The 7799-nt window shown below is 36.1% G+C and overlaps 1 non-coding gene across 1 annotated transcript; it reads right to left on the bottom strand.

Moving 5' to 3' along the window:
• Positions 1-6321: 6321 nt before the first annotated feature.
• On the bottom strand, positions 6322-6469 carry LOC144454651 (small nucleolar RNA SNORA62/SNORA6 family). The gene has a single exon (XR_013483161.1). It is a non-coding gene; the product is annotated as a small nucleolar RNA SNORA62/SNORA6 family (small nucleolar RNA).
• Positions 6470-7799: the final 1330 nt, after the last annotated feature.

Genomic DNA, 7799 nt, shown 5'->3' with positions numbered 1-7799 from the left:
AGGGAATATGGCTTTTAGTTTAAAGTTAAACTTCTTATTGTTATTTCTTTAATGTGGAAAGGAGGAAGCCTCCAGCTCTGTATCCAAGGTTCAACCCTTTTCCCACCAAATACCAGTTCCACAATGAAAATACACAGTAGCAAAGAAACTTGTTCATCTAAGTTGATAGCAAAATAGCAATCATAGAAAATATGCACAGGAGAATATATTCTAGACAATATAGAGGTGAAGGAGATCTTCCCTTAGGAACAAGTTAACACAGATCAATTAAGAGAAAGGAGTTCTTTCAAGTGGTATTTCATTTTCTATATTCAGACATTTTAGGCAGTTCTCTTGAATTATTTTCTGAATTATGGTGTTAAGGTTTTTATTGTGTCCTAGGAGCTCCATGATTCTTAGTTTGTCTCTATGTATTTTATTTTCAAGATCAGCATGTTTTGCTTGGATAGTGAGCATATTTTCTCTTAATGTTATTATTTTTTGCTTCTCTTTTTTCCAGAATGTCTTTCACTTCTGTATTTTGGCATTCTAAATCTATTGCTCTCATTTTTTCTTACTTCATTGAGATTTGTCATTACAGATTCCAGTTTTGCTATAGTGCTCATTATTTTTTGCTGCATGGGTCATGAATTTTGTCCTTATAATTCCTGGTCCCTTTCGAACTACTCATGAACAGCTTGATGTAGTTTCATGCTCTTCTCAAATTCCATGGGGGCTCTGCTTCATTAAGTCTTGGATCATTTCCCTTTAATTTACATTTATTTATAAAAAGTACTAGATTCACTAGATCTGGAGGCCCTATTCCTTTTCTTTTTTTCTGTTAATATTTTTCCTGTTGATTTATCTACTTATGTTCAAAGTATTTGTTTTCTTCTTCCTAACATTTTTGATAATTTCACGCTCCCCCTTCCTTATTTTCTCCTGATTTCTTTCTGACTCCCTCCTCTCTAATGGTGGTTTCTCTGGGATCTGGATCTCAAAATGCCTCAGTTCCCACAGTGAGCAATTTATTATTTATCAGCATTCCTGTGCCCCAGGTGCCTATTAGTGGGGCAGAACTGGTCCCAGCTGAATGCTGAACTCTTCCTCAGGCTTAGTGGAACACCACATAGTCCCCCTACAATGCTGGCATCTTATCCCATTTCCTCAGTTCCTTAATTCTCTGGACTGGCACTGGAAGTTCAGAGAATTTCCACACTAGTACAATGTGGTTGATTTATATATTTCTGGTAAGATCAAGGTGTTATGTGTGGCACTGTCCTCTATTTCAAATGCATATCCCTGTCCTGGCCTTTTCCCTATACTCCCCTAAACTCCTGCAGAGATTTTTTTCACAGCACAGAATGTTAAACCACTATGTTATTTATCATGGCTTGAGAAAATTTCTGAACTCTACAGCCATAGCACTAGAAAGAGGGAGGAGATGGTATGGGGGTTCAATTTTGCTACAAGACTATGTTAAATTCTTCGGGGTTTAGTTGCAGTCATATATATTGAGTCCTTGGGCTGTCTAGTGCAATTTTGCTGCAGAGAATGTGGTAGGTAGAGGGGAAAGGGTTCCTGAGAGAGCTAAATGTAGGTGTTCACTCATGGTTTGTTTGTTTTTGTTAACCTTCTTTTGGATTCCAGGTGTCCTAGTCTACAAAGACATCCCTACATGACCAATAATTAGTTTTTAAGAATTTTTAAATTCTTCTATTTCATCAAAATGAATATCCCCTTTACTGATATAAGAAAGCAAACTTTTCTTATTTTAGTAGAACATATGGTTCAGTTGCTAGGGCCAATGAAAATTAATTACCTGTTGGCCAACTTGATGGCAATGAGATTATTCTCCATTAGTTTAGCTGAACTTTCAAAGTTAGAAATACTCTTTGGTAAAGAGTCAGTGATTTCCTAGCTTTATAGGATTTGACATTGTGTTGGCACCCCTTTGAGGACCCAATAAAGCATAGGGATAGGACCTTAAAATGAGTGTAACTCTTGTGGCAGAAGTTCTTCAATTACATTAAGAGTATGAGATAAACTTTGAGGGATTTTTCATTTCTCTGACATTTAGGCAGTACAATGATCTACCCATAAGCATCCCAAAGAAATGAGATAAATGTTATGCGTGGGGCAAATAGAAAAGCATTAATTTGGAGATATAAACCAAAGAAAACCTGGGAATTTTTCATCAAACATATGGTTTGCAAGGCTAAAACATGATTGGTCAAGCTTATTTATAGATTATTGGAAACACACAGGATCCATATTAGACCCCAGAAAATATCTTCCATTGAACAGGTCTTCACCAAAAACCCACATAACCTTAGCCACTTAGAAATATGTAATGTGTGTTCATTGACCCTTAACTATAACTCTCTACTATATCTCTTCAGTACATATCTCCTGTTAAGAATCTTGTTTTTCCTCACTTGGCATTCCACTAAATAATTCCTTGGAATGCTTGCTGAGTATAGATTATAGTATAGCTTGCAAGTTTTCTAAACATCTAGTAGATAGTACCAGTTGCCTCTCCTATAACTCTCTCAGTTTATTTTTCCATCATTTTTACAAAGTTGTCTACAGCTGAGGACTCCCCTGGCATCTTAATTAAGCTTTTCATCAGGTGAAACTTTCTTTCAAAGGTGGGAATGTTAGGAGAACTGCTTTTTCTTGGCTGAGGACATAGGAACTTTCCATTACTTGCTCTGAATCCATGTCAAGTGAAAGAACTGACTCCAAGTTTATCCCATATATGACAAATATGTCTCCCTTTCTATTGGTGAAAGCCTACCTAGATATCAGCAGTGGTCCATTCCCACTTTCCCCTAAGTTTTCCCAAAGATGCCTATTTTCCCCTCAGATGCCCATATAACTTTTTTAAATACTGCCTTAGCTTCCTGTAATGTATCAGAATAATGGAATGGGCAGAGTAAAACTGGCATAATCTCGAATATTTTCTCATTAAACAGAGGTCATATAATATTTTTGTTGTTGTCATAATTAATTTCTGTTCTTTGCATAGCCCTTTAAGGTTTTCAGACAATTTTACATATATCATCATTTGAGGCTCATGACAACTCTGGAATATTTCAACCATTATAGCCATGCATTTCTGTGTGTGAATACTATAGTACTAAAGAATGTGGCTGTGTGTCCATTTGGAGAGAGTGGGGAGGAGGCAAAGAGGGGAGGGGAAAATGGAAGGAAGAGGAAAGAGAAGGGGAGGGGAAGAGTTTTCATTTCAGAGGATAAGAAATGTATTGTGAAAATTTCTGGAAAAAAATAAGGCCTAATCTTCAATCAAGATGCCTAATGGCCTACATTCTCCTCCTCTCTGCCAGGCCCCACTGAAAAAAAGATTCAATTAAAAAAAGTTGTGCATCTAGTATACTTTTATATTGAAAACACATTAAACACATAAAAATCTAGAAGAAGTTATTTCATAGATTAATGCATCAAAGGAATCAGACTGATTCCATGTATTATTTTCTTTATCTTTTCCCCTGAGGCATATACTTCAGATATTAAAAAATGTCAAGGCTCATAAGATTCAAGAGAAAGGTACATGTTTATGTTTTCTACATTGCATGCTGTTGATTAGGAAATAAATCACAGCATATACAACCAATCATGAAAGTTTTATTCAAAGATTTAGGCTTTCATATTATCCTTTCAGCTCTAACAACCACAGCACCCATTGTTAAAGCTTTTCCTTTTACTCTTTTAGAATCATCACATGATGCTAATTAAGAGCCAATAGAGAAAGGATAATTATGACTAGTTGTGGCTGTATTCTGCAGCAATACAAACAATTTGATTAGTTGGCAATTTAAGGCAATTTAGAAAAGTTAAATTTGGGAAAGAAAAGACTCAGTGATTAATAAAAGAATCAACTTCCTCCCTTCCAACTGACAAAACAGGTTCCAAAGTGTATCCTGTCATTTCTGAGGGATTTTTTTCAACCCTTTGAATAATTATTCTTAAATTAGTGCTATGTGAGAAGGTCTTATTCTGTAGAATGTTATGTTACTTTGGAGGTCACCTTCATGAGGCCAAGGACTGTCAGCTTTAAAATACATACATACATACATACACACATACATACATACATACATATATATATATATATATGCATCTATGCATGTATGTTTGTGTGAACATGTGAATATGTGTATATATGCATATGTTTATATATGAGTATGTATATATATTCTAGCTCCTAACTCTGTTCCTTACACAAAGTATGCATTAAATAAATGCTGAACTTCAGTAAAAAAGACTTTGGGAGGAGTGTGGCACTTCACTCTCTAGCCCTCCAGTAAAAGGTATGAGGAGGCTGAAGGAAGTGGTGTCAATTAAATAAATGTTTCCCATAGGAGAATAAAAATGACACATTTTAATTAGATTTTCTATAACTTTTGCTTTTTTTGCAAAATAACTCATCTTACCTATCTATTCTCTCATGTGAAATATGAGTTTTACATTACATTCAAATTTTATATTACATGGAAATTTATATTACATGCACACAATAAAAATGTAATATGCAATGCTGGAATTAGTTTTAACTTCCTAAAAACAAGGGTCAACTATATGAAGAAGAGGTGGAATGCCAAGATCTTTACTTTTTCATTTTCCAAAAATCCAAAAAAGAAAAGAATAATATGAGTTTTAGCCTTTTGTCATGGAATAGAATCAAAGACACTAAGAGTTGTAAAGGAACTTAGAAGCCACATAATTCTCCTTTGCCTGTGGTCCTTTATTATTTCTTGAAGACATGGTATCTTGAAGCTAAATGAACCTTGAAGATCAATTAGTCTAAATTCCTCATTTTATAGATGATGCAAGCCTATAAACATTTATTAAGATGCTTCTATGTGCCTGAAACTGTTTTGAATGCTGGGAATATACTTAATACAAAGAAAGAAAGTCCCTGCCTTCAAGCCTCTTACAATCTAATGGGTGGAACAACACACAAAATGATGCAGGAAAGGGGTGGGGGGAGTGTGGATACCAAGAGTACCTGACACAGGCAATTGCTGGGGCATCAGTTCTGTGAAGGTGAAACCAAGCAGAGCAGCAGATACAAAGTGGAGGAGTTGAGAGTCCAGTTTCTACCCTCAATAAGAAAGACATTGGGTGGAGTGGGGACATTTCATTCTCCAGCTCTACAGTCAGAGGGTAGGGAAGTCTAAGGGATATGGTGCCAATAAAGGCTTGACTTAGCAGCATGGTGGTGGGATTATATTTGATGAAGGAACTAAGACAACTTAAGCCCAGAATGGACACACTTAAGGTCATTTTGTTTATTAGTAGTTAGACTTGGCACAGTTCTATATGTCCTCATCAAATGTAGTTGCAGAGGAGCAAAAGTCTGTGTTCAATCAATCAATCAACCAATAATTATTAAGTAATCACTATGTTGCAGGCACTGTGCTAAATGCTACAGATACAAAAAAAAAAAAAAAAGCTTTACAAAGAGGCAAAAGACTGCCCCTGCTCTTAAGGAGCTTATGATCTAACAGAGAAGATGACAGGCATACACACATACATATACATGTATTTATGAATGTATACACACAGTAAAGTAAGCTATAGGAAATAATTGATAGAGTAAACCTACTGGAATTAGGGAAAGCCTGCAGTAATTGATGAAATTTAAATGGGACACAAAGGAAACAAGAAAGGTCAGTATGCAGAGCAGAGAAGGGAGAGCATTCCAGGCATGGCGAACAGACAGAGAAAATGCCCATAGACAGGAGACAGAAAACCTTGTCACTGGATAAAAGAATGTGTGAAAAGCATTAAAGTGTGAGAAGACTGGAATAGTAGAAGGAAGATAGTTTACAAAGGGGACACAAGATTTTGTATTTGAATGTGAAAATGATAGGGAGACACGAGTTTATTGAGTATGCGGGTGACATGATCAGAACTGTTTTAGAAAAATCATTTTTGTTGCTGAATGGAGAATATATTGGAGTTGGGTGAGTCTTGAGGTAGGCAGACACATGAACAGGCTATTAAAATAATTCAAGCATGAATTGATGGAATTCTGCATTATAGTCATGGCAGTATCAGAAGACAAAATCCAGAAATGTTGCAAAGGTGAAATCAATGGGCCTTAGCAAAAGATAGTGAGAAGTCAAGGATGACCTCTAGATTGCAAGCCTGAGAGATTGGGAGGATGGGTAGGAGGTCAGAGAGAGTTTAAAGAGAGAAATAATTGAGTTCAGTTTAGTTTAAGTTTCCTTTTTTTATTTTTTTCTATAGTAGCCAGAATCGAGTTCTCAAAACCAACTTGCATGTAACACTAAGAATACCACGTAGAATCAGACATATGGCAGTGATTACTATCAAACTCCAGTCACAGAAGCAAGGTCTACTGGTGTTAGTGAAAATCCTGCCAACATAGCTACTTCTGACACTCAGAAGTTTATTGGTCCAAAACTGGCCTAAAATCTGGGCTTTAATAATGTGCAAGAGTTTAAGTTTTCTACTGAGCATCCAATTGTCTAAGAAAGCAGTTGGACATTTGAGATCAGCAGAGAGATTGGGGGAAGATAGGTAGATTTGAGAATCATTAGCATAGAGATGGTAATTAAATCCATGGGACTGATAGAAAATAGAGGTGTAGTAGCATAGAGGAAGAAGATAAGAGATTCTGTACTGGTACAGAATCCTGAGAAACACCTGCAGTTAAAGCATACTATCTGGAAGGAGAGCCAGCAAATTGAGAAGTGGTCAGATAGGTAGGATGAGAACCAAGAGAAAATGATTGTCTTGAAAACCTAGAGAGAAGAGAGTGCTGAAAAGTGTTAAAAGGTGCAGAGAGATCAGAGATTGAGGGTAGAGTAAAGGCCATTTGATTTGGCAAATAAGAGGTTATTAGTTTAGGTGCAGTAATAATAATGCTAGAAAGTATAAGTGGTTAAGAAAAGAATCAGAGGAGAAATAGTGGAGATACGTTTTTGTACTGGTCAGCTGCAAAGGGCATTAGAGGTATAAGATAATAGTAGGGATGGAAAGATAAAGTGAAGGTTTTTTTCAGTATACAATAAACATGGGCATGATTGTAGGCAGTAGAGAATGAGCCAGTATACAGAAAATAAATTTAAAGTGGTGATGGCAGAAGGGGCAATCTGTTGGGATAAAATGGATTTCCTTGAATTAGAATAGAGGTTACCCTTGTTAAAGAGTAAGGCAATTTCATCACATGAGACAAGGATGCAGTAAGCAATGGTGTCAGAAGACATCTCAGTAATAGATGAAGAAGAGAGAAGAGGGAACTCATGGTGAATGGTTTTGATTTTTTCTGTAAAATATGAATCAAGGATCTCATCTGCAAGAGTGGAAGGAGGGAGAGCTATAGGAAGTTTAAATAGGGATAAAAACATTTGGAAAAGCTACTGGGGAGAGTGAGAAAATGAGTTGATAAGGGAGGTGTAGCAGAATTGCTTAGCAGCAGTAAGGGCCTAGTTTAGGTTGTGTAACAAATTTGTAGTCGACTCAATCATAACTAAATCCTGGGTTGAGCTATGGACATATAGTAGCAGCTATGGGCACTGATGTGAACTATCTACCATTTGTGTCTACATGTTATAAAGCATAATAATTATGTATACAATGCATATGTACAATGATTATTATATGATAATTCAAGTAAAATTGTCTGAAAACTGAGGAATTATACGAGTAAAATGCGTTATAATTTTATTTCATTAGTTTGTGTAGCGGTATATTGTGTGGGATGTTATTTTGTTTTGCCTAGGAGATTATGTATGCCAAAAGGGGTCTCTCTAGATGTGGCTCCC

This window comes from Phascolarctos cinereus, unplaced genomic scaffold (genome assembly GCF_003287225.1).
Source record: "Phascolarctos cinereus isolate Bilbo 61053 unplaced genomic scaffold, phaCin_HiC Scaffold_726;HRSCAF=1367, whole genome shotgun sequence".
Taxonomy (NCBI): domain Eukaryota; kingdom Metazoa; phylum Chordata; class Mammalia; order Diprotodontia; family Phascolarctidae; genus Phascolarctos; species Phascolarctos cinereus.
The sequence above is the reverse complement of the archived record's forward strand: the minus strand, read 5'-3'. Positions and strand labels throughout refer to the sequence as shown.